This window comes from Pelophylax lessonae (genome assembly GCF_965119305.1).
Source record: "Pelophylax lessonae genome assembly, chromosome: 11".
In the NCBI taxonomy this organism is placed as follows: Eukaryota; Metazoa; Chordata; class Amphibia; order Anura; family Ranidae; genus Pelophylax; species Pelophylax lessonae.
Window position 1 is genome coordinate 54,870,722 of NC_138778.1, and position 27,850 is coordinate 54,898,571.

Sequence of the window (27,850 nt, forward strand, 5' to 3'; positions counted from 1 at the left end):
TTGGTAGGTATGGTTGATGCATCTCTAGTGCTGTGCTGTCCACCAGGGTTGGGACGAGGGGGGAAGAACAAGCAACTGGCACGGTGTCTTCATCTATGGGTATATGGGTGTATTCATACGCAATTTGCCACAGGATTTGCATTATAATGAACCACCATCATACTGCACCACCAACCACATCACGGCTGCATTATAGGGTAAATGGGGTACACAGACAACAATTGTTTTCTACATACACTTATGGTGACCTGTTTTGATTAGGTGCAGAAACACTCCTCTATGGTGTTAATGGGCCTTAAAGCGGTTGTATCCCGCTTTTTTACACTTTTACCTACAGGTAAGCCTATAATAAGGCTTACCTGTAGGTACAAATAATATCTCCTAAACCGGCACGGTTTAGGAGATATTTACAGTGCATGCAGCCGCTCGAGCGAGCGGCGCATGCGCTCTGAAGGTCCGGGGGGACCTTCAATTAACTTGCCGGGAGCTTGCCGGAAAAATCACTCGCGCGCGCATGCGCGGGAGTGACGTCATCGCGGCTCCGGCCAATCAGCGCGCTGGAGCCGTCTCTTCCGGCCAATCAGCGCGCCGGAGCCGCCGAACCCGGAAGAGACGACGAGGGATCATGGCAGCGCCCGCATCGATGTCCGGGGGTCAGTGTCGGGGCTTCGTTTTAAGGTAAGTTAAACATAATGGGCTAGTATGCGATGCATACTAGCTCATTATGCCTTTGTCTTGCAGGTTTTTTTTTTTTATTTTTTTTTTTACAGGGTTTACAACCGCTTTAAACATTTTTTTTTGTCTTGAACAGACACTTATGCAGTATGACAGTATGCACAGGGTCAATCACTGCAGCCCTGTACCGTGTGATAGCTGTAGCCAATCATAGTGATCACAATAAAAATCAAATGCCACTGAATAGTATCAAAAAAGATTGCTTATACAGCCATCATGGCTGTAGTGTATTTATAGCCAAAAAAATTTATTTTTAGCTTTGACAACGGTAGAAAGGATTAAAACCCCCTGCCAGGTAATTGTCTGTTGTCTATATATCATTGGGAACATTTCCTTTCATTTCCTGTCCCAAGTGAAGGGAATAACCCTTTTAAGCCAGACATAAATAGATTGAATCTCAGCTGCTTTAGCAGGGACTGCGGAGATTCAATCCATATATGGGCAAGCTGTTTGTACTGAAGTTGTTCCATTGATCGACTTCAGTACAACCAGCCTGTCAGATTTTTTTCATGTAACTACTATAGCTGCTAGCAGTGACCATTGGTTGTTTTTTTCAGGGAAGGCTCCCCACAGGCAATAGCGATGTGAGAAGTATTTCCACATGAACACTGGCTGTGTTGATGGGGGAATCAAGCAATATTCATAATCTTGCATTTTGCTAAATTTATGAGTTGCTTCAAAAAGCTGTCCCCAGAATTGGTCTCCTCATTGGAAGATTTTCCCTTGCCTTTTGTTCTGGTACCAAAAACACATTACCTAGAGATACACTTTTTTAAAATCTGAAATAGAGAACACTTTAGGGTAAACCTTGGGTCATGAAATAATAAAGTAGCTCCAACATTGCATAACAGGTGTCTGTACTTCGACCAACCCACTATTTTAGAGAACACCAGGAGCTCCAAAACCACTCTGGTATGCAAACAGCAACAAAACGTCATGGCTATGGCCAATCACCTCCAACTTCAAATGCCTTACTACTGGCCAATAACTATTAGGGGAGGCCTCACTGACTACTAGTGGGATGCAAGGAGTGTTGTGAAGGAGCCCACAACCATATTTGTTGCTATTTTCATCACAGGGTATACTGGAGTTTAGGGCAATTTAGAAGAAAGCAAGAGAGATGAATGCCCTTGAAGGTGCCTACTATAAAAGTGCCTGCAGATATCTTTAAAAACAAATTAAAAAATGAAAACAGTAGGTCAAACTAAGTATAATAAGTATGGTTCACACTAGGTCTACAGAGGGTCACACCTACTTCATTCTAAAAAAAAAAAAAAAAGTATTACAGCACTTCAGTGATTAATATAATAATAACTGCCAACAAAAAAAAAAAGTTTTTATTGAGTGTATAACATAAAAATTATGTAAGGAAATGTATTGCTTGTGAACTACACAACAAGGTGCGGCTTCATTACATTTTATGTCTCAGAGGACAAAAAGAGCAGGCAAGGGGCTTTTATGTGGACCAGTAATAAGCAAGCCTGATGCATCTGCTTTTTACAGAGCATGAGTTGTCTTCTAAAGAGATCACAGCAAAAGCTGTTTGCTTTTAGCCTATTACTCTAAATTTATAAACTCTCTATTGTCCCCCTCTGAATGACATGGGGGTGGGGGGGTTGCACTGTTCCTCCACAGCTGAGAGGTTCATTGCAATGAGAAATCTTTTTAATTTCTGGAAAAGCCATTTAAAGAGAATCTATCCTTAAAATAAACTATATTACCAAGAGTATTGGCATGCCTGCTTTTACACGCACATAAACTTTAATGGTATCCCAGTCTTAGTCTATAGGGTTCAATATTGAGTTGGCCTACCTTTTGAAGCTATAACAGCTTCAACTCTTCTCGAAAGGGTGTCTGCAAGGTTTAGTGGTGTGTCTATAGGAATGTTTGACCATCCTTTCAGAAGCGCATTTGTGAGGTCAGGCACTGATTTTTCATGAGAAGACCTGGCTCACAGTCTCCGCTCTAATTCATCCCAAATGTGTTCTATCGGGTAGAGGTCGGGACTCTGCGCAGGCCAGTCAAGTTCCTCCACCCCAAACTCACTCATCCATGTCTTTATTGACCTTGCTTTGTACATTGGTCCAAATTATTTGGTGGAGGGGAGGATTATGGTGTGGGGTTGTTTTTCAGGGGTTTCAGGGCTTTGGCTTGGCGTGAAGGGAACTCTTAGCATACCAAGACAATTTGGATAATTACATTGTCCCAAATTTGTGAGAACAGTTTGGGGTTGGCCCTACCTGTTCCAACATGACTGCGCACCAGTGTACAAACCAAGGTCCATAAAGACATGGATGAGCGAGTTTGGGGTTGAGGAACTTGACGGGCCTGCACAGAGCCCTGACCACAACCTGATAAAACACTTTTGGGATGAATTAGAGTGCAGACTGTGAGCCAAGCCTTCCCTCCAACATCAGAGGAACTTGTGGACAGCCTTTCCAGAAGAGTTGAAGCTGTTATAGCTGCAAATGGTGGGCCAACTCAATATTGAACCCTACGGACTAAGACTGGAATGCCATTAAAGTTCATGTGCGTGTAAAGGCAGGTGCCCCAATACGTTTGGTTATATAGTGTTTGTGTGTTACCATGCATGCTACATGAAGACGGAACAGTGTAAATCCACCCTGAGTGTGCTCAGGAAGGTCCTCAAAAGTGCTTAAATTGTTCCCCCTTATAATTGCGCAAACAGAATTTTCAGCTCTGAATTTGAAGAACTACCCTCAATGCTGGATTAAACTCTGTGGAGGCCCCTAGGCAGTCAAAACCTTGGGACCTCCCTCCCAGGTTTCTGGGGTTTCTCGTGTGCATGCACTAGTGGGATAACATTGAACTAAGTAGTGTGCACATTGGCCCGCTAGATGGCAATGACCATCACTAATGTACATTACATGTACCTAGATGGAACCTCATTTTTTTTTCAAAACGGACAGCTGAAAGAAGATGAGCTATTAAGAGACAAACTGTACTGTGAACCTGGTGTCTATGACTTATGTACTTTAGGTTGTTATTAGGTACATTACAAAAATACACTAATTTCTCTACAGAGTCTTTAGTCCCCGTTCACACTGGGGCGACCTGTCAGGTGACCTGGTCGCCTGACAGGTCGCCATAGGTCGGCTGACATAGAGAAGCTGTGGACCCGTTCTAATAGGAGCGACACAAGTCGCTCCGACTTAGAAAAAGGGTCCGGAGCTTCTTTGGGGCGACCCGGAGCGACCTACATAGACTTCAATGTTATGAAGTCCGTGCCGGCCGCTCCGAGCTCGCGGTGCGAGCAGCGCGCCGCGACCTGTGAGGTCGCCCCGGGAAGTCGGATCGCCCCAGTGTGAACGGGGCCTTAATGTAAAGCTTTTGTTTATTTACGTTGATTCATTTTTTTCCACCTTTTTGTAAACAATTTAAGAAAGCTTCAACATAATTTCTTTCAAGATCAAATCAAATATTATTTAAATTCAATATCATGAGGCCCTTAAACAGCATGGGGTCAATAGGCCGGTCCCTTCTCTGCCTATTTGGTGACCTAGCACTAACTGCCCTTCCCCCTATTGCACTGCGCAACTCACTACAAGATGGGGCTTGCTACAGGATCCCCTCTACTGCACTCTAGCTTGGCGGGCGCCCCTATTGATGCTCCCCCTAATTACTGCCCAAACAGGTAACTACCCCACGGAGAACAGGTAGAGCACTCCACGATAATATTTACTATTAGAAAATCCCCCATAGGCATTTCAACCAAAGAGGGCACCAAACAAAAGTTTGTATTTTTGCAAAAGTAGTATTTTATTGATTCTTCAAATGATAACAGGAATTAAACACCTGGCAGCCAACACATTTTGAGGCTCAACATTCCCTCTTCATCAGGGTTTCAAAACAGATACCAGTTGGACCCAAAGCAATGCTTCTGAAAAAATTCAATCAAGGAGGATAGCCTTCAAAAAGGTGCCTGTGTTAGTGGCAGAGAAGCATGCCGACAGCCGTGTACCCAGGGGTGTATTTTGGCTTTGTGCTGCCCTAGGCAAGACTAAAGTTGGGCGCCCCCTCCTTTTTAACGGATGTGACTCCCTCCAAAATTGAAGGGGAGAGAGAGAGGGGGATGAGAGAGAGAAAGGGGGATGAGAGAGGGGGGGGTGAGAGAGAGAGGGGGGGATGAGAGAGAGGGTGAGAGAGGCGGCTCTAGCAATCAGTGGCCAATAGTCCCAGGTGGAGGGGGGTGGCTTTTTCGCTGCCCCCCTGCAAAGTGCTGCCCTAGGCCTGGGCCTTGTTGGCCTAGGCCAAAATACAGCAATGCGTGTACCTATGAATCACCCTAAAGGTCACAACTGTCAGCATGCTGCTCTGACACTGACACGGGCGTCGGGCACCTTTTTATAGATTATCCTCCTGGTCCAGATTAGATTTTCCAGGAGCTTTGCTCTGGGTCCAACTGATATCTAGTTTATTTTAGAGTCTTGATGAAAGGGAAACGGGTTGGTGTTTTTTTTAGTTGTCATTTGCGAAATCAAAAAACTACCACTTTGGACTCCAGGAAACAGTTTGGCACCCTTTTTGATTGAAATGCATATGAGCTTCTTAGATCGGGTAATCTGTCTCTTGACAGGGGTCCCTGTTTTGTGGAGAACTGATGAAAACAAGCTATTTAGCTTTATAAGGACTCTTTTAATTATATATCAGGGATCCCTATCTAGCACCTCATCTTCATCCTCCTTCAAAAATCCTCCTTGGCCAAACTGAAATTAGAAGCTGCCAAGCACCAGCAGTAATGCCTACCCATTCAAATCTTGCACTTGGTCATGTGACATTTCCTATCACCTGACCAAGCTTGATGGATTTTTGGGTAGGGAACTGCTACATGGGTGCCTTCAGCAGGATCCAAGGATGATCCTTTGACAACTCATCTGTGTTCATAGCTCTGCCCAATTGTAAGTCCACTTCAGGGCAGTAAAATGTACAGGGACCGGGTTCCTTCTTAACCAAGGGCCTTATAACAGTATTTCCCTGGCTTGTACTGCCATTAGCTACAGGTGTTTGACTTTTACCTCTACTAGCACCGGTCAGTTCAGGTTCACTTCAAACAGAAGATTACATGACCATAAAGGTTACACAAATAACTGCCTTCATCACTGGCTGCAGGTTATTGAAGATACGGGTCAGACGGCAATTGGGTGTATAGATAGACCTGATTTGTTGAAAGCTAGCAGTGGTTGCTCAAACAGTTGGTAAGGCAGGCAAGCTTTCCAAAAGATGAACAGATAATGCGGTCTATCAACATTCTCAATTCTGAGTGACAAACCTCCAGCCATGAACTTGCCTCTGGGAAAATATTTTATAGTTTATTTAATTAATAAGTACTTCTCATTTGGGCAGTTATAGTAATCATCAGAATTACATGTCCTGGATTAAATGACAGGCTATGCCAATTATAAAAAAATGCAGCTTGTAAACTACAACAAGATCTCTAGATACCATGCTGCACACAATTATACAATCATACAGCTGAAATAAGATTTCTCCATGCATTTTTTGAACACTGTCATAGTTGATTGGTGCATAAATATCTGCAAACTTGCATACACACATGAATATCAAATTCTTAGAGAATGCATGAATCAACATAAATGTTGATATAATTTTGTTAAGAAAAATGATCTTTTTTTTCTGGTTCTGGACATGCTACAGAGCTGAAACTTCACAGGTACACTTTTTAGACTCCCCGACACTAAATCCAAAGAAATCTCTTTTTTCTTTTTTCAATAATTTTTTCAATAATTGGCTCTCTATCAAAAACGACAATTTTTAAGAACTTTTTTTGTGTGATTAATAGTCCCTGGGGCATGACCCAGAACCCTAGGCACTTTTTAGGGGCATTTATTGGGTTTTAGGGCTTCAAAATTGTGTTTTTTGATTCCATATATATATATATACACACACACACACACATATATATATATATATATACCCCTATACAGAAGTTCAGATGTCATGCCTGCCTCCAAAGACGCCCAAAAAATGCCCAATAAAACGCCTGCAACAAAAACGCCCAGGTGTGAAAGGAGCGGAGCCACATCCCAGCTCTACTAAAAATTCTAAGAAAAATTATCTTTTTTTTCTGGTTCTGGACATGCTACAGAGCTGAAACTTCACAGGTACATTTTTTAGACCCCCCAAACACTAAATCCAAAGAAATCTCTTTTTTTTTTCAATAATTTTTTCAATAATTGGCTCTCTATCAAAAACGACAATTTTTAAGAACTTTTTTTTGTGTGATTAATAGTCCCTGGGGCATGACCCAGAACCCTGGGCACTTTTTAGGGGCATTTATTGGGTTTTAGGGCTTCAAAATTGTGTTTTTTGATTACCGAAGTTCGGGTCCCATTGATTTCAATGGGGTTCTGGAATCCGGACCCGAACTTTCGGGAAGTTCGGGTGTTCTGGCCGAACCGAACTTTTCAAAAGTTCGATCATCCCTAATCCACACCCCCTGCTGTGAACCAAAAACAAATTTAAAGAATAGTGTTAGGTCTTACATGTGACTTACAGGCATTGGAACGCCACCTACCAATCCTTTTTATACCACTCTCCTTTAACCCCTTCAGCCCCGGAAGGTTTTACTCCTTTAATGACCAGGCCATTTTTTGCTATACGGCACTGCGCTACTTTAACTGACAATGGTGCGGACGCGGGACGCTATACCCAAATGAAATGTATGTCCCTTTTTCCCACAAATAGAGCTTTCTTTTGGTGGTATCTGATCACGCCTGCGATTTTTATTTTTTGCGCTATAAACAAAAAAAACCACCAGTTTTGAGAAAAAAAAGCAATATTTTTTACTTTATGCTATAAAACATACGCAATAAAAAAATGCAAAAAAATCAAATTTATTCATCAACTTAGGCCAATATGTGTTCTGCTACATATTTTTGGTAAACAAAAAGCCCAATAAGTCCATATTGATTGGTTTGTGCAAAAGTTATAGCGTCTACAAACTATGGGATAGATTTATGGAATTTTTATTTTTTTAAATTGTTTTGCTAGTAATGATGGCGATTTGCATTTTTTAACGGGACTGCGACATTGCGGCGGACAAATCTGGCACTAAGTGACACTTTTTGGGGACCAGTGACACCAATACAAATATTAGTGCTAAAAAAATGCACTGTCACTGTATAAATGACACTGGCAAGGAAGGGGTTAACATCAGGGGCAATCAAAGGGTTAAGTGTGCTCCTAGCGAGTGCTTTCTAACTGTGTGGGGTGTGTCCTAACTGGAGGAAGACAGAGATCTGTGTTTCTGCTTAGCCATCTTCCCCTGTGGTCTGCCTTGTTTACATAGGCAGAACGCGGTGCTGCCTTTCCCCCAAACAATTGGCAGGTCCCAGCAGACATCGCATCTGCAGGACCTGCTAAATAGCTCCCGCTGTGTTTATTCACAGTGGGAGCGGGTAGCGGACGGCACGTGCCATAGACCCAAGGCATGAGCCCATGTACAGGTATGTCAGTTAGCGCAAGAGGGATGCCCTGTTGCAGTATATTCTGGCGGCTTCTGTAGCTGCTCCCATGCGGAATAAATGCGAGGATATTTTTACATTCTTCAAATTAAAAAAACCTAAGCATTTCTTTAGCATTGTATTAAATTGATATTGGGTCAAATGAGTTAAATTGCTGTGTATAAACAATAATTCTCCAGCATTTGGGCAAATAGCCAAAAATTGCTTTAATTGAATTACTGGGCAAAAAATAGTGTCAATTATTCAAATTGATCCAAACACCTTTGCCCCAAATATCTGTTTTACTATGGGCTACAAAATATTTTTGTTTAATGCTCCAGTAGAACCACATGGGATCTGTGTAAGCCTGCCCTACATGTTTTGGAAGGGGGGGTACAAAAACAGAGGCAACTTGGCAAATTGTGAACTATTTTCACAAATGATATGCCCACTAGTATTTTTTGGATGTGTGACCAAGAATTTTTGCATTGCATTAAAGAATCTACAAATTGTAACAGCAAATCTTCAGGGAAGTCTTTCATTTGTAGATTCTGACCATTTAGGAATTCTAATCACAATAGCCAGGCTGAACTTTTGATTTTCCAAGTTGACGAGGCTACTGTTGACTTAGCGCATGTAGTCACTATATTAGTTTAGTGATGGGCTTATTGTTAGAGTCAAACGTTCGCTGAACACACGAACAGATGGGGTGCTCGGCAGGAAGTTCGCTCACCGATGAGCGTCCCATAATGCACTGCACCATTGCAGTGCATTAAGTGCTTGTGATTGGCCAAAGCATGCACCTGACCTGTATGCTTTGGCAAATCACAGTACAATGTCCTGTCAGAGCCATAATTGGCCAAAGGTAGGGTGCTTCAGCCAATCATGGCTCAGGGGCTAAGTCCACGCCCCACTCTATATAAGCCTGCTTACACAGCAGCCATGTGTAGTGTGTTAGGGGTGGAGATTAGGCAGGGTAGTTAGTGGATTGTGCTTTGATGTTTAACCACTTAAGCCCCGGAGGATTTGGCTGCTAAAGGACCAGGGGTTTTTTTGCGCTTTTTTACTGCGTGACTTTAACGGACAATTGCGCGGTCGTGCGACGCTGTACCTAAACGAATTTGACGTCCTTTTTTTCCCACAAACAGAGCTTTCTTTTGGTGGTATTTGATCACCTGTGCGATTTTTTGATCACGCGCTATAAACAAAAAAAGAGCGTAAATTTTGCAAAAATAACAATATTTTTCACATTTTTTTATATGAAATTCCCCAAAAAAAAAAGTAAAAATCAAAATTTTTTAACATTTTTCGGCCAATTTGTTTTATGCTACCTATGTTTGGTAAAAAAAATCGCAAAAAGCGTATTTTGATTGGTTTGCGCAAAAGTTATCGCGTTTACTAACAAAGGGAAAGATTTTTGTCATTTTTTTTTTTTTTTTTTAACGCGTAATGGCGGCGATCTGCGATTTTTTTTTCGGTACTGCGACATTGCGGCGGACAGATCGGACCCTTGACTGACATTTTTGACACTGGGTTACCAGTGACATTACTGCAGTAATCAGTGCTATACATATGCACTGTTACTGCAAAAATGACACTGGCAGGGAAGGGGTTAACTTTATTGGACAGGGAGGGGTTAAGTGTGTCCTAGGGGCGTGATTCTAACTGTGTAGGGACATTCCTATTGGTGTAAAAGCAAAGATCAACCGTTCTACATAGTAGAACGGATAGATCTTCACTTTTACACAGGGAGAACTGACAGGCAGCTTGTTTACACAAGCTGCTCTGTCTTTCTCCCTTCACAGGAGCGATCGCAGTGTGACTGGCGGACATCGAGTCCGCCGGTCACACGCACTGACTTGCCTGTGAACGAGCCGCGGCGGGCGCGCGCCTCGGCGGACGCGCGCCCGCCCGCGATAGGCACGCAAGTCAGTGACAGGCGAGTGACGTACCGATACGTCACTCTGCCTGGCCGGGGCTGACCGCCGCAGTATATAGTCGTGCGGCGGTCGGCAACCGGTTAAAGCTGTCAGTGCAGTGTAGTGAAGGGCTGATTCATCTTGTGTAACACAGTGTACTGCAGTCAGTTTAGTGTAGTACTGTGCTGATTCTTGGGTAACACAGTGTAGTGCAGTCAGTGTAGTTCTGTGCTTGTGCTGTGATTCTTCTGTAACACAGTGTAGTGGGGCCACTGATGTGTTGGTGTATACAACACGTCTGTGTCACCCCACTGATCCCATTTTTTTTTTCATTGATATTTTTTTTTCAGGTTCTGTTGCTGCAATATTAGTACTCCCCCCTCTGTATCACAGGTGCTATTACTTCTGCGTCAGCAGTGATTTTTTTTGTGGCGCAGCAGCACTAATTTAATTTAGGGCATAATTGCTGTCCCCCCTTTTGTGTCATAGGTGCTATTCCTTCTGCATCAGCAGTGGGTTTTTTCTTTTTTTTCCATGGCACAGCAGGACTAATAATTTTAAGGACATAATTGCTGCCCCCCCCTTCTGCATCATAGGTGCTATTACTTCTGCGCCAGCAGTTTTTTTTTTTTCGGGGCGCAGCAGCACTTATTTTATTTAGGACATGATTGCTGCCCCCTCTTTGCATCATAGGTGTTATTCCTTCATCATCAGCAGCGGTTTTCTTTTTTTTTGGCTTTATTACACTTTTCTTTATTAAAAAAAATATATATAATAAAATGGTTTATAGTGCACCAAGTACAAAAGTATTGCACCAAAGCACCATATTCCCTTCCCACACTCTATAATAAAAAGTTATAAAAATCCCCCCCAAAAATAAAAAAGAATATTAAAACAATTTATAGTGCACCAAGCACAAAAGTATTGCACCCAAGCACCATATTCCCTTTCCACACTCTATATTAAAAAGTTATAAACCCCCCCCAAAAAAAATCCCCAACGTATTCAAAAGACCAACAATGAGAGGCAGACACTCACAGGCCACTAAAATAGAGCAAGCAGCCTCTGTGTCTACAGTTAAAAGTGGTGGTCGCTGACATGGTGCATCCTCTGCAGGCAGGGCACCCTTGTCCTTTTTTTACGGTGCTGGCCGTGTAATTCAGCCACAACATGCAGAAGAGTTGGTGGAGTGGATAACTAAGCCATCCTCATCCTCCTCATCCTCTGTCACCCAGGTGCATACTAGTTTGCCTTCCACTGCAGCTGCCAAAGCGGCCTATTCCACAGGCTCCTTGTCCACTGCAACTCCTTCTGTAACCTCACCATCATGCACGGAGGAGTCACCTGAATTATTCAATCATAGTGTCAGTTACATGATGCTGGAAGATGTGCAGCAATTTGAATGTTCCAATGTTGGTTCCCAGGTTGAGGAAGGGAATAACGTGAGCCTAATGATAGACAAGAAACGAGCAGTTATGTTCCAAAAGTTGCAGCATACTGCCAAGTTTGCTCCAGTGACGAGGAGGGAGGGGATGATGAGGTCACTGGCCATACTTGGGTGCCTGAGAGAAAAGAGGAGGAAAATAAGGAGGAAGAGGAGGCGGAACAACTCCAACGAGGCAGGATGTCCTTCAGGGGCCTGCTTAAGGGCAGCCAACCTATTGCATCACGCCACAGAGCTCCACAGGTGCTTCTAACTCCCCGCTGACTTCCAAAAGTTCATTAGTTTGGGCTTTTTGCAACAAATGTGCAGCAGACTGCAGCGTTGCTGTCTGAAGTGGATCAAGCGTGGCCAGAACACCAGCCGCTTGGGCACAGCATGCTTGACAAGACATATGATGACCTGCCATGCAGTCCATTGGCAACAGCACCTAAAAGACCCACATCATAATAAAATGCAGACTTCTCCTTGCTCCTCATCTGGGATCTCTACCCCTACTATACCTCAAGTCCTCTAAAAAACCTGCATTGAGAGGGATGATGGTATAGCAATGGGTGCCACAGGTACTTGCACCCAATCTGATAGCAGTACACCACCTGTTGATTTGAGGCAAATCAACAGCAGGCAAATTTCGCTACCCCAGTTGCTGAACCTTAAAAAAAAAAATACTGTCCCAGCCATCTACATGCTCAGCGCCCAAATGCTAGCTTGGCCAAATTGCTAGCACTACAACTGCTGTCTTTTCATCTGGTAGACTTTGCCCCCTTTCGTGAATTTGCGGAATGTGCTGTAGCCCAGTGGAAGGTTCCAAAAATAAATTTATTTTCAAGTAAGGCCATTCCAGCTCTGTACCATCATGTGGAAGGCAATGTTGTGGCCTCGTTGGACAGAGCGGGCAGAAGGAAGGTTCATATTACTGCTGACCCATGGTCCAGTAGGCATGGTCAGGGAAATTATATTTTCTTCACAGCGCACTGGGTAACTCTGCTGGCAGCAAGGAAGGATGCAGGACAGGGTTCAGTGCTGGAGCTTGTTCCGTCACCATGCCTCCAAAACATTGGTGGGGATTCTGCCACATCTGTCTGCTCCACCCCCTCCTCTTCTTCCTCCTCTATGGCCTCTTCTGCTGAATTGTCCTCTGAACCAGTAGTGCTCCCTAAGCGCTCAAGGGGCTACGCAAACAGTCAGGCTAAAAGATGTCATGCAGTGCTTCAGTTGGTCTGTCTAGGGGACAGAACCACACCATGGCAGAGACTCTGTCAACTCTGCAGGGGCAGGCTCAGAGAAGGTTGATGCCACGGCAGCTTGAGCCAGGAATGGTTGTATGCGACAACCTTCTCTCCACCCTCGGACAGGGACAATTGACACATGTTCCATTCTTGGCACATGCCCTGAATTTGGTGGTGCAGCATTCCTTGAACAGGTACCCGAGCTTACAAGATCTTCTGAGGCAGGCCAGAAAGTCTGCGGCCATTTCACGGTGGTCCTACATTGCTGGTGCTCGGCTGGCTGACATTCAACGAGGATTCAACCTGCCCACAAACCGCCTCATTTGTGACATGCCCACCAGGTGGAGCTCAACATTGGCAATGCTGCAGCGGTTGCACATGCAGCAGAGGGCAATCAATGAGTACCTGTGTGAGTATGGCACAAGGACAGGCTAAGGGGAGCTTTGCTTCTTTTTGCCACACCAGTGGCTGCTGATAAAGGATGCATGCACTGTTCTGTCACCATTTGAGGAGGCCACAAGGATGGTGAGCCGCGACGATGCATGCAGTAATGACACTGTCCCTCTAGTCCAGTGTTTCTCAACTCCAGTCCTCAGGGCACACTAACAGGCTAGATTTTAAATATTACCTTGGGGAGATGCAGACTAGAATACTGCATTTACTGAGCAGCAAATTGTATCACCTGTGATGTATTTTCTTGTAAACTTAGCCTGTTAGTGTGCCCTGGTGACCGGAGTTGAGAAACACTGCTCTAGTCTTCCTGCTGGAGCACACGCTTTGTGGAATCATAGACAGGGCATTTGAGGCAGAACAGTGGGAGGAAGAGGAGGACTTCCTTTCCTAAGAAGGAAATGCAGATACTATTCCTGTGGGGCCACAAAACACACAGGAGGAGGAGGGGGAGGAGGATTGTGGCAGCATGGATGTAGAGCATAACATAAAACAGTCTTCAAGGGATGGTTTTTATTCCCCAGAAACCCCAGGAGTTGTATGTGTCTGGGGAGAGGTGGCTCCTGACAATGTCATCCTTAGTGGCCCAGAGGACTCAGAATCTCATGCTTCCTCACACTTACGCTGCATGGGCTCCCTGATGCGGCAAAGCCTGCGAAAGGACAAGAGGATTTGTGGTATCAAGGAGCGGGATCATTACTGATTAGTAACCCTTCTTGATCCACGTTACAAGGGTAAAGTTGCAGAGCTCATCCTGCCTTCCCAGAGGGAGCAGAGGATAAAAAATCTTGAGGAGGCTTTGAAGAAATATTTGTGTAACACCTTTCCAGACACTGGGAGGTTACCATTTCCTGGACAACGTGTTTCTGAGGCTTCGTTGGGTCAAAGGAGGAGCGGAGGAGAAGGCGGCCGACTGACCGAGGCCTTTAAACAACTCTTTAGTTCTAAGCAACCATCAGCAGTGTCTGCAGCATATGGGGCAGGATTATCTAGGGGCAAGAGCAGACTTGGAGACCTTTCCAACTGAGCATCCACTGGGTTACTGGGTCTTGAGGATGGACCACTGGCCAGAACTTGCTCAATATGCAATGGAGCTACTGGCCTGTCCTGCTTCCAGCGTGCTTTCCGAACAGATATTCAGTGTTGCTGAAGGTTTTGTGACAGATAAAAGAGTGCATCTGTCCACAGACTCCGTTGACCGGCTGACATTTATCAAAATGAATCAGTCCTGGATAAACAGCAGCTATCAAGCCCCTGATGTTGATGTAACTGATTGAATTTGCTAGGGATCTGGAATCCCTTGAAGAATGCCTATGCTCCCTGTCCTTTTCTTGAATCTTGATTATGCTAGCTTCCAACAATGTTTTTGGTTTACGGCACCACCAACACCCAAGGCCCAATTTTTCTGCACCTGTATACCAGGCGCATGTAATTTCAGTTTTTGTTTCTAATTTGTAACAGCAGGGCCCGTTCCTGCACCCAGCAAGAGTAACTGTGAGGGGTTACAGTATTCAGGCACCACCAACACCCAAGGCCCAAGTTTTCTGCACCTGTATGTCAACTACATGTAATTTAGATTTTTGTTTCTAATTTTTAACAGCAGGGCCCGTTCGTGCATCCAGCAAGAGTAACTGTGATGGGTTACAGTGTTCAGGACCCACCAACATCCAAGGCCCAATATTTGTGCACCTGAATGACAAGTATATGTACTTTCAATTTTTGTTTCTAATTTTTAACACCAGGGCCCGTTCCTGCGCTCAGCAAGAATAACTGTGAGGGGTTATAGGGGAAAGTTTACGCGCTATTGGAGGAAATTAAGTAAATAAATGACTGCAGCCTACCTCAAAAATATAGATAACTATATTTAGTGAATGTGGGGAAAAGGGAGGTAAAATGGCGCTGTCAGGCTAATAAATAGGAAATATAAATATATCTTATAAGTGCACTGGTGATAAAGTGAATAAAAAATCAAGGTATATAAAACTTAATATGGTGAATCCTTAAAAAGTGTAAATATGTTTAAAAGAAATTAGTAAAAAAATATATATATATATATATATTATCGTGATAAATAGGTGAATAAGAAAATTAAGATATAAGTAATAAATTATTGAAAATCAATTCAGTGTGTGATCTTAAAGGTGTATATATGACTTCATACAAAATACATTAAATGAATAAAGTGATGTTTTAAATATCCTCCATAGATAATTAAGGTGCTAATTAATCAAATATATATTGTGCTAGTGGGCCAAACAATAAATAGCTTTGTATAAATCTGTACACAATCAATTCATAAATAGTGTCCCAGCAATTTAAATAACATAAATAAATAAATAAATGTAAAAAGAATATATAGAAAAATTGTCCATATAAATAGCCAAATATTAAATGGTGCTGCAAATGTAATTGAGTCCCAAGATGGGAAACGAAGCAGGGATTTTAACAGGAAAAAATGGATTCCAGGAGTTCCAGACTGATGGGGGTGCTCAATACAGGAATAAGTGCTCCCCTCCTATTACTCCCGCACTCACCAGATGGTGGTACCCCCACAGGGGTAATCGGCGTTTGGGGTGACTCTCAAAGGTCCCTCCGAAGGCTGGCTAGTAATCCACTTAATCCCGACTTCATATGCTGTATTTTTCTCCAGGGGAAAATTGATGAGAAATCCCTCCTCTTAAAGTACTCCAATATATTTGAGAGATCTTAATTTTGGCTTTATTCCTCCTCTCCTCACTTCCTGGTCCGATCGGCGATGACGTCATTCGGCGATCCGCAGTGTCTGCTGGGATGTCACATCGAGCTGGGATGTCATCGAGCAACAGATGAGACCTACCCCACAAATCCTCGAGGTAGACCAACAGTCTCCTCAAACAGTGGCCTGCAGGAACCTTGCAGCCAGAAGAGGCATCTGACGATGCCATCACATAAACCTTATACAATATTGTAAAGGTATGAACCGACTAAACAGTCGCCTTGAAAACCTGAACCACTGACGCCTGATGGCGGAAGGTCCAGGAAACTCTAAGCGCCCGAGTAAAATGCGCCTTAACAGGGAACGGGGGATCCCGACCCTTAGATAAAATAAGCCTATACCACCGTCTGTCTGATCCATCTAAAGATGGTCGCAGCAGAACAGGCAACCCCTTCTTAGGGCCATCCGTGATCACAAACAGTGAATCCGTCTTACAAATTGAATCCGTAGTATTCAAGTATATCCTGATCGCCCGAACTACATCCACGGAATGCCATGCAAATTCTCGAGGATGATTGGGCTAAGGACATAGGAAGGACAATACACTGTCCTTATTCAATGAAACTTTGAAACCACCTTAGAAGGAAGGATGGATTCGGATGAAGAACAACCTTATCCCTATGAACCACCAGATCTGGGGAACAACAGGATAATGCAGCCAGTTCTGACACCCTGCGTGCAGAAGTGATAGCCACCAAGAAGACCACCTTCTGGGATAAAGTAGGCAAGGGAATCTCCCTGATATTTTCAAAGGGAGGTGTCTGAAGAACCGACAGCACCAAATTAAGATCCCAGGATGGTAACGGCGCGTGCACTGGCAGAGCCAGGTGTCGCACCCCCTGGATGAAATTCCGCACCAAGGAATGAGTAGACAAAAGCTTCTGAAAGAAGATAGCAAATGCTGAAACCAGACCCTTGATAACACTCAAGGCCAGCTTCTGCTCAACTCCCTGTTGCAGAAAGCCAATATTCGGACTACCGAATAAAGATGTAGATGGAACCCAAGGGATTCACATCACACAATATAAGACTTCCATGTACGATGATAATCTTTCTGGAAGTCGCTTTCCTTGTTTTAACTAGAGTAGGAATAACTGAAGCTGACAATCCCTTGTCCTTCAGCACCTGGGTCTCAATAACCAGGCCGTTTAAAACCAGCGATCGTAAAGCAGGATGGAAGATCGGTCCCTGAGACAGTAGATCCTCCCTGAGAGGAAGTCTCCACGGGACGTCCGCCATCAGTCTGACCAAGTCGGCGTAACAAGCTCGACGAGGCCAGTCCCGAGCTGCCAGGATTACTGGAATTCCTTCCTCCTCTATCTTGCGAAGAAGTCTTGGCAGTAACCCAAGAGGAGGGAAGGCATACATTAGCTGGTATTGCCCCCACGGGGCGATCAGTGCGTCTGCGGTTTCTGCTAGAGGATCGCGGGAGCGAGCCACGAATCTCTGAACTTTCCTGTTGAATCGAGATGCCAACAGATCCATATCCGGGGTGCCCCATCGTAGGCACAACTGGTGGAAAACTTCTGGATGGAGGGACCATTCCCCCTGATCCAGAGTCTGACGGCTGAGATAATCTGCCTGCCAATTCTCCACCCCCGGAATGAACACCGCAGAGATTGCTGGAACAAATCGTTCCGCCCAGCGAAGAATGCAAGCCACTTCTTTGGCCGCTCGGACACTCTTGGTGCCCCCCTGGTGATTGACATAAGCCACGGCCGTGGCGTTGTCCGACTGGATCCGAACCGGGCTGCCCTGGAGCTGCTCGGTCCAGTGAATCAGACAAAGTCTGATCGCTCTCAGTTCCAATACATTTATCGGTAACCTGGATTCTTCCGGGGACCAAAGTCCCTGGACAGATAACTGACCGAGAATTCCTCCCCATCCGGATAGACTGGCATCCGTGGTCACTGTCGTCCAATATATTGGCAGAAATGACTTTCCCTGGCTGAGCATCGGAGACCGAAGCCACCAGACCAGAGACTCTCTGGTCTGTTTGCTCAATCGGATCTGATTGTCCAGGGATTCCGGATTCCGATTCCATCTGAGAGGAATCTCTTGCTGAAGAATTCGGGTATGGGACTGGGCAAATGGGACTGCTTTGAAGGAAGCCACCATCAACCCCAGACCCCTCATGCAAGTCCGAAGGGAAGACCAGCTGTTGGTGGACTGCTGATTGAATCTTTCGGAGTTTCCCTACCGGAAGAAAAACTCTTGTCCTGACTGTGTCTAGAATTAGACCCAGATATTCAAGCCTCTGGGTGGGAACCAGAAATGACTTTTGCTGGTTCACCAGCCACCCGAATTCCTGTAAAGAAATCATAGTAATTTCTATGTTTTGTAGCAAGGTCTGAGGAGACTCTGCATGAAGCAGAAGATCGTCTAGGTAACCTAGAATCGATATGCCTCTTTGGCGCAGAAGTGCCAACATTGGGGCCAACACCTTTGTGAAGACCCGCGGAGCCGTGGCGAGACCGAAAGGTAACGCCACAAACTGATAGTGGTTCTCTTCTACGGAAAAACGTAGAAACCGCTGATGTCCTGCGAAAATGGGAATGTGAAGATATGCATCCTAGATGTCTATGGACGCTAGGACATCCCCTGGATGCAGAAAGGCTGCTACTGTGCGAATGGACTCCATTCTGAATCTTCTTATCTAGACAAAAGAATTGAGTGCCCTTAAGTCCAGAATTGGACGCACTTTGCCCTCTTTCCTGGGTATTGTAAGTAGGTTTGAATAAAAACCCCTGAAAGCGTTCTGTCCAAGGAACGTGGACTACCACTCCTTGTTGTAGTAAATCTGTGACTGCTCTCCACAGATCGTCTAAACGATCCGGGGATAGTCGGCTATTGGAAGGGAAGAATCGCGCCGGTGGGAGAGATCGAAACTCGATCTTGTACCCTGACCTTATGACTTCGCAAACCCATCTGTCCGGGATTCTGGAAAGCCATGGATCCGGGAACCGGCGAAGACGTCCCCCCACCCCAGTTATGGGTGGGGGGCGCACCTTCAGGCTTTGGACGGTTTATCTTCAGGTCTAGAGGGGGCGGGCTTTTGCTTGCCCGACCAACGACCCCTGACGCCTCCTGCAGGAGCTTTGGAGGACTTAATTTTTTCACCCGCGGGACGAAAAAAACCTCTTGTGAGCAGAAAAAGAAGGCCCTCGTCTTTGACGAGTTCCTTTACCTTTAAAATTTTGCGGTAAAAAGGTGCTCTTTCCACCCGTGAGATCCTTAATGATCTCATCTAAGTTGGCTCCAAATAGACGCTCTCCTAAAAAGGGGAAATTAGCCAATGCTTTTTTGGAACCTTGGTCGGCTAACCAACCTTTTAGCCACAGTGTACGCTTGAGAACCACCGCTGAGACAGATGCTCGCGCCAATAATGAAGTGGCGTCTAACGCCGCATCACACACAAACTGTAACCCCTGTATCATCTGTTCCAACAAATCTGATACCGCCTGAGGGACCTCTTCTAGGTCGCGGCGTAACCACTTGGTCCATACAGTTACAGCCTGCGAAACCAGACCAATAGCAATTATTGGTCTGAAAGCTGATCCAATCAAGGTAAACATGGTGCGAGACATAGCTTCTATCTTGCGATCCACTGGATCTTTAAAAGACGGAGCGTCTTCTAGAGGAATAACCGTGGCTTTATTCAATCTAGCAATTGGTGAATCCACCACAGGTGGTTCTGTCCATTTCTTAATGAGGGTTTCCTCAAACGGATAACGCCTGTTAATGCGTTTAGAAATAGTAGAAATGCGTTTTGGCAGACTCCATTCTTCTTTGATTGGATTGCCAAAACATTTGGGCAATGGAAAAAACCTTCGCCACTAGATGCGTTTTTAGTCCCAAAAGGGATTTCAGTTTCAGCTATTTCTGACGGAATACCCTGTAATCTTAAGGTCTCTTGAACAGATACCATGAGTGCGTTTACCAACGCTTCCTCTCTGGCTATGGCTGATGCCGAAACATCCTCCTCACTGTCTGAAAAGACAGTACACGAGACACCAATACCAGATGAAGTACCTGCAACTGCAGAAATAGGCTCAGAGTCTGAATCCGAGGTTTCAGATAATAAGGGGTTAGGCGGGGGTCGCTTACTTGCGCCCTGTCCCTGACAAGCCACTTCCACCCGGGACACAAGCTTCCATAATAGCGGACAATGATTTAATCGTCAGTGGGGTGCTGGAGGATCCCGCAGACCCCTCGAGGGGATCTGGAGGAGATACAAGAGTGGCAGGGTCCATGATAATTCAGGACACCTTTGCCAGAAAACACAAAAAAATTTTTTTTTTTTTTTTTTTTTTTTAAATAAAAAATACCTCTTTTTTTTTTTTTTTTTAAATTTTTTTTTTTTTTTTTTTTAATGTGTCTCCCCCTAGCGCAATAGCGCCCCTCAGAGTACCTGCTTCTCGATCCCACAGAGAGAGAGAGGGACCCCCAAGGCTCACCAACCGATGCAGTGAAGTTTCCAACCAACTGCAGTCAGCGTCTGTCTTTACAGACTGGAAGGAGCTGTTGCTTTTTCCCGGGTAGAAGGACGTGGCTCCGCCCCCTGTGTACGCCTTCCGGCGTTCCCAGCTCTCCACGAGGTAGCTGGGCTCATGAAACATGGCCGCCCCCATATAGGAGACATTAGACTCCAAAAACATGGCGGCCGGCGTGACCTGAGGACATGCATGCACCTGGTCTACGGCAAAATGGCGGCGGACCGCCAAAATCGTTTTTCCCAGCACATCCACCTGCATCTCTGCTGAGTGGCGATTGATAGATCTACAGGAGATACACTACAAATAAGGTAGGATTATACCTCCTATGTCTGCTGTAATGCTACAGTCTGCTGGGTAGAGTGTTAGCTCTCAAACCAAGTCCACTTCCCACAAACACATACTGTATTTACAAGGGGGACTTTTAGTGTCAGATATATACTGACCATGTATGGAGGGGCCCATAATACATACTGCCTCATAACGAGGAAAGAAAAAAGGGAACGTTTACTCACCATACCGAACCGACAGGCACCCTCTCTTCACAATACCCTCTCCACCGGGGTGGGGGTTTGTGGACCACTCCGGACGCCTCGACTCTCTGGTTCCTGGCGTCCAAGCGAGACTTTTAACTCGCAAGGTCAGTCCCTCCACTGGGACTCCGTCGCGGCCGACCCAGCGCGGAGCTCTGGTCTGCACGCGCTCGTAGGCAGAAACCGGGGTGACCACTGGATCTAAACATCCAGCCCGTCGCCCGGCCCCGCATACTTACTTGAATGTGTCGCGGCCGACCAAGCGCAATGCAATGGTCTGCGCGCGCTCGTAGGCCGGCTGGGGTGACCACTAGTGTCGCCCAGTCCGGCGTTTTTTGCTTGAAGATCTCACAGGAAAAACACTGGAGAAAAAACTACCTAAAAAATATTTCTTCTAAAGAAAAAATCTGACTTCGCAAACCCATCTGTCCGGGATTCTGGAAAGCCATGGATCCGGGAACCGGCGAAGACGTCCCCCCACCCCAGTTATGGGTGGGGGGCGCACCTTCAGGCTTTGGACGGTTTATCTTCAGGTCTAGAGGGGGCGGGCTTTTGCTTGCCCGACCAACGACCCCTGACGCCTCCTGCAGGAGCTTTGGAGGACTTAATTTTTTCACCCGCGGGACGAAAAAAACCTCTTGTGAGCAGAAAAAGAAGGCCCTCGTCTTTGACGAGTTCCTTTACCTTTAAAATTTTGCGGTAAAAAGGTGCTCTTTCCACCCGTGAGATCCTTAATGATCTCATCTAAGTTGGCTCCAAATAGACGCTCTCCTAAAAAGGGGAAATTAGCCAATGCTTTTTTGGAACCTTGGTCGGCTAACCAACCTTTTAGCCACAGTGTACGCTTGAGAACCACCGCTGAGACAGATGCTCGCGCCAATAATGAAGTGGCGTCTAACGCCGCATCACACACAAACTGTAACCCCTGTATCATCTGTTCCAACAAATCTGATACCGCCTGAGGGACCTCTTCTAGGTCCCGGCGTAACCACTTGGTCCATACAGTTACAGCCTGCGAAACCAGACCAATAGCAATTATTGGTCTGAAAGCTGATCCAATCAAGGTAAACATGGTGCGAGACATAGCTTCTATCTTGCGATCCACTGGATCTTTAAAAGACGGAGCGTCTTCTAGAGGAATAACCGTGGCTTTATTCAATCTAGCAATTGGTGAATCCACCACAGGTGGTTCTGTCCATTTCTTAATGAGGGTTTCCTCAAACGGATAACGCCTGTTAATGCGTTTAGAAATAGTAGAAATGCGTTTTGGCAGACTCCATTCTTCTTTGATTGGATTGCCAAAACATTTGGGCAATGGAAAAAACCTTCGCCACTAGATGCGTTTTTAGTCCCAAAAGGGATTTCAGTTTCAGCTATTTCTGACGGAATACCCTGTAATCTTAAGGTCTCTTGAACAGATACCATGAGTGCGTTTACCAACGCTTCCTCTCTGGCTATGGCTGATGCCGAAACATCCTCCTCACTGTCTGAAAAGACAGTACACGAGACACCAATACCAGATGAAGTACCTGCAACTGCAGAAATAGGCTCAGAGTCTGAATCCGAGGTTTCAGATAATAAGGGGTTAGGCGGGGGTCGCTTACTTGCGCCCTGTCCCTGACAAGCCACTTCCACCCGGGACACAAGCTTCCATAATAGCGGACAATGATTTAATCGTCAGTGGGGTGCTGGAGGATCCCGCAGACCCCTCGAGGGGATCTGGAGGAGATACATGAGTGGCAGGGTCCATGATAATTCAGGACACCTTTGCCAGAAAACACAAAAAAACTTTTTTTTTTTTTTTTTTTTTTTTTTTTAACCACTTAAGCCCCGGAGGATTTGGCTGCTAAAGGACCAGGGTTTTTTTTGCGCTTTTTTACTGCGTGACTTTAGCGGACAATTGCGCGGTCGTGCGACGCTGTACCTAAACGAATTTGACGTCCTTTTTTTCCCACAAACAGAGCTTTCTTTTGGTGGTATTTGATCACCTGTGCGATTTTTTGATCACGCGCTATAAACAAAAAAAGAGCGTAAATTTTGCAAAAATAACAATATTTTTCACATTTTTTTATATGAAATTCCCCAAAAAAAAACGTAAAAATCAAAATTTTTTAACATTTTTCGGCCAATTTGTTTTATGCTACATATGTTTGGTAAAAAAAATCGCAAAAAGCGTATTTTGATTGGTTTGCGCAAAAGTTATCGCGTTTACTAACAAAGGGAAAGATTTTTGTCATTTTTGTTTTTTTTTTTTTAACGCGTAATGGCGGCGATCTGCGATTTTTTTTTCGGTACTGCGACATTGCGGCGGACAGATCGGACCCTTGACTGACATTTTTGACACTTTTGGGGTTACCAGTGACATTACTGCAGTAATCAGTGCTATACATATGCACTGTTACTGCAAAAATGACACTGGCAGGGAAGGGGTTAACTTTATTGGACAGGGAGGGGTTAAGTGTGTCCTAGGGGCGTGATTCTAACTGTGTAGGGACATTCCTATTGGTGTAAAAGCAAAGATCAACCGTTCTACATAGTAGAACGGACAGATCTTCACTTTTACACAGGGAGAACTGACAGGCAGCTTGTTTACACAAGCTGCTCTGTCTTTCTCCCTTCACAGGAGCGATCGCAGTGTGACTGGCGGACATCGAGTCCGCCGGTCACACGCACTGACTTGCCTGTGAACGAGCCGCGGCGGGCGCGCGCCTCGGCGGGCGCGCGCCCGCCCGCGATAGGCTCGCAAGTCAGTGACAGGCGAGTGACGTACCGATACGTCACTCTGCCTGGCCGGGGCTGACCGCCGCAGTATATAGTCGTGCGGCGGTCGGCAACCGGTTAAATAAAAAATACCTCTTTTTTTTTTTTTTTTTAATTTTTTTTTTTTTTTTTTTTTTTAATGTGTCTCCCCCTAGCGCAATAGCGCCCCTCAGAGTACCTGCTTCTCGATCCCACAGAGAGAGAGAGGGACCCCCAAGGCTCACCAACCGATGCAGTGAAGTTTCCAACCAACTGCAGTCAGCGTCTGTCTTTACAGACTGGAAGGAGCTGTTGCTTTTTCCCGGGTAGAAGGACGTGGCTCCGCCCCCTGTGTACGCCTTCCGGCGTTCCCAGCTCTCCACGAGGTAGCTGGGCTCATGAAACATGGCCGCCCCCATATAGGAGACATTAGACTCCAAAAACATGGCGGCCGGCGTGACCTGAGGACATGCATGCATCTGGTCTACGGCAAAATGGCGGCGGACCGCCAAAATCGTTTTTCCCAGCACATCCACCTGCATCTCTGCTGAGTGGCGATTGATAGATCTACAGGAGATACACTACAAATAAGGTAGGATTATACCTCCTATGTCTGCTGTAATGCTACAGTCTGCTGGGTAGAGTGTTAGCTCTCAAACCAAGTCCACTTCCCACAAACACATACTGTATTTACAAGGGGGACTTTTAGTGTCAGATATATACTGACCATGTATGGAGGGGCCCATAATACATACTGCCTCATAACGAGGAAAGAAAAAAGGGAACGTTTACTCACCATACCGAACCGACAGGCACCCTCTCTTCACAATACCCTCTCCACCGGGGTGGGGGTTTGTGGACCACTCCGGACGCCTCGACTCTCTGGTTCCTGGCGTCCAAGCGAGACTTTTAACTCGCAAGGTCAGTCCCTCCACTGGGACTCCGTCGCGGCCGACCCAGCGCGGAGCTCTGGTCTGCACGCGCTCGTAGGCAGAAACCGGGGTGACCACTGGATCTAAACATCCAGCCCGTCGCCCGGCCCCGCATACTTACTTGAATGTGTCGCGGCCGACCAAGCGCAATGCAATGGTCTGCGCGCGCTCGTAGGCCGGCTGGGGTGACCACTAGTGTCGCCCAGTCCGGCGTTTTTTGCTTGAAGATCTCACAGGAAAAACACTGGAGAAAAAAACTACCTAAAAAATATTTCTTCTAAAGAAAAAATCTTGCCAGGACCAAAAAGATCCCAGCAAGGAGCTAAGGTCCTTACTCCTGACTAGACAGAAAAAAACTGATTCCCTGTAGCAGAGAGAGGGAGGATATACCCTCAGGGACTGCCCCTAAGGTGGAGCCAGAACGTTTTGTCTTTCTGCCTAGTCCTACTCCTGCGGAGACAACATAACCCAGCTCTTGAGAATCAAGAAGACTACGTCTGTCAATGAGCGATAGAGAAACATATTTTCTCAACAAGTAGAAAAGCAATTAAATGTAAGCAAAGTGAAATGAAAAAAAGTCAAAGCTTAAAGTTAAAAAAATATTTAAAAGGCTTTTCTAAGCCTGATGGACATAGTTCCAAGTCATGCAGTGCATTATGTTTATTTTTTATTCTCCTGGGTACATCTGCACATAAAATACTCTGGCTTACTTTCCTTGAGGAACATTTACCATCTTTCTGTAATTTTTTTTTTTTTTTAATTTCAAACATTTTATTGGTTTTACGTATTGATACATCAAGTCAGCAAAGAAGTAAACAATGCATAATAAACATGCAGCAATCAGCCAGCTGGTGTAATGAACGTACATAGCATGGATCAGTCAAAATGCAAAGTACAAGTGTTTAACACAACTAAGAAATAAGGAGAGCAGGTGTTAGTAAAAGAGAATTGAATAGAAGGAATCAATCAAAGAGAGACTGTGCCTATATCCGATATCAAGTGAATATGCTGAGATAGGTAAGAAAAGGTGATATTAACGTGAGTATGGGTGCCACCATGGTCCTCCCTGGTCCAGAGTTAAATCTCTGTGTCGGGCAGGTCCGGGTGAGTCAAGGTGTGTTAAGAGAATGGTAATCAAATTTTAAAGGTTTTGGGGTAAGATAGCCATAACGACCAATGCTCCCGCAATCTCTCCTCTCTGAGGTGTGCCTTGGAGAAGAGGTATTCCATGTTGCAATGGTCATTGATGGAGTTGATCAACGCCTAAAAGGATGGCGAGGAGGGGTTTTTCCAGGCCCTAGCTGACACTAGGCGTGCCGAGATTAGAATATGGTGAGTAATTGGAGGGTAATTGTCGGGCAGCGAAAGAGGACCCAAAGAGGCCCATTTGTGGAGTAAGGCATAGAGCAGTGTCAGTCACAGTAGAGATGAGTGACGAAACCATGTTCCAGTAAGGGCGGATTATTGGACACTCCCACCATATGTGGAAGATGTCACCGGTTGCAGTACAATTTTTCCAACACATAGGAGAGCAATAGGGCGAGATAGTAGCAAGTCTGTCCGGGGTGTAGTACCATTTATGGTAAATTTTCATAATCGTCTCCCAGTGTGAGACATTTTTGGATATAGTAAGTGGCCGCCGGAGAGCGCGGCGCTACGTAGTCGCTTGGCAAGAAAGTTGTAATTTGTGTTCCCAAAAGGACATTGCTTCAAGCTTGGTAGTGGAGGAGGGACAAGTCAAGAGTTTGTAGAAGCCAGATATGCCTTTAGATTTATTTTTCTTTTAGTAATCAATAAAAGGACTTCTTTGGTAGTCGGAGAGGAGGATGTCCAAACACCAGAGAGAAGATGGTGAATCCCGAGGTATATGTAAAAGTCTTTACAGGGAAGGTTATAAAGCGATGAGAGTTGGAGGAAGTACTTGAGCGTCCGAAGGTGGTAGAGCTCCCCTATTGTGGTGATACCGGCCATATGCCAGTGGCGTACTGGTAAATTCGGTGATATGAGTTGCAGCGATAATAAGGGGAGCCGGTGAAGAGCTTCAGTATGTATCCCTTGTGTTTGTTGGCAGATAGCATTCCATTAGCTGCAGTTGATTCAAAAATGTTTCAATTGATACATGTCCCCCAATGCAGTACCCGGGTCCCCATACACTTTTTATGGCAATAACTTGCTTATAAGCCTTTAAAATTAGGACTTTGGAGTTTGAATGTTAACTAGAACTTTTCCCCTGTTCGAGATGTTCTGGTGCCAAACGAACAGGGGGGTGTTCGGTCCATCACTAGAATAGTTTCCATAACTTCTGAGGGTGCACAAGGCCGCAAGCATCGGCTTCTGGCATCAAAGCAAAAAAACAACCCATCTGTAGACGAGAGAGAGCATTATAAAGGTATTATAATTACCTGGTATATAAGTTGTTTTTATCTATGTATTTAGATTCAAACACTTATTTACTAAATACCTTAATAATATAAGCACTGGAGGGGATTTCAAGCTTAAAGGGGTTGTAAAATCTCATAGTTTTTTTTACCTTAATGCATTCTATTCATTAAGGTGAAAAACTTTCTGTATTTCAGCTGCCCCCCAGACTCCCCCCCCCCTTTTTTCTTACCTGAACCCGATCATTCCAGCGATAAGCCCAGCAGCTCTAGCCACTGTCTTGGGTCCTCATTGGATAAATTGATAGCAGCAGGAGCTATTGGCTCCCGCTGATGTCAATCAAATACGGTGACACGGGAGACGGGGGCTGGGCCAAGTCCTGCTGTCAGTGTCAATGGACGCAGCAGCGGGACTCGTGAGCGTGCCCGCACAGGTGCCCTAATGGAAAGGGACTCTCCATAGGGCACCCAATTAAGAGGAGGAGCCGGGAGCAATGCCAGGGCATCCCAAAAAAGGAGGATCAGGGCTGCTCTGTACAAAACCCTTGCACAAAGCAGGTAAGTATAACATATTTATTATTAAAAAAAAAAAAAAAAACTTTTACAATCACTTTAAACAGTTTATAGCATACAACACACCTCTATTGTCTGTGCTGAATACATTTTTTTTTTTCCTAAAAGCCTTACCCTAAATTTCTAATGTGACCACAATAGGAAGTAATTCCAGGAGAACAATATGTTTACATAATCCACTGGAAATCC

General features: G+C 45.1%; 1 protein-coding gene across 1 annotated transcript in view; it reads left to right on the plus strand.

Moving 5' to 3' along the window:
• The window catches only part of LOC309567356 (protein-glutamine gamma-glutamyltransferase E-like), a gene marked incomplete at its 3' end in the record, with an annotated part of 89,530 nt that overhangs the window by 13,763 nt on the left and 47,917 nt on the right, over positions 1-27,850 (plus strand). The window lies entirely within an intron of this gene.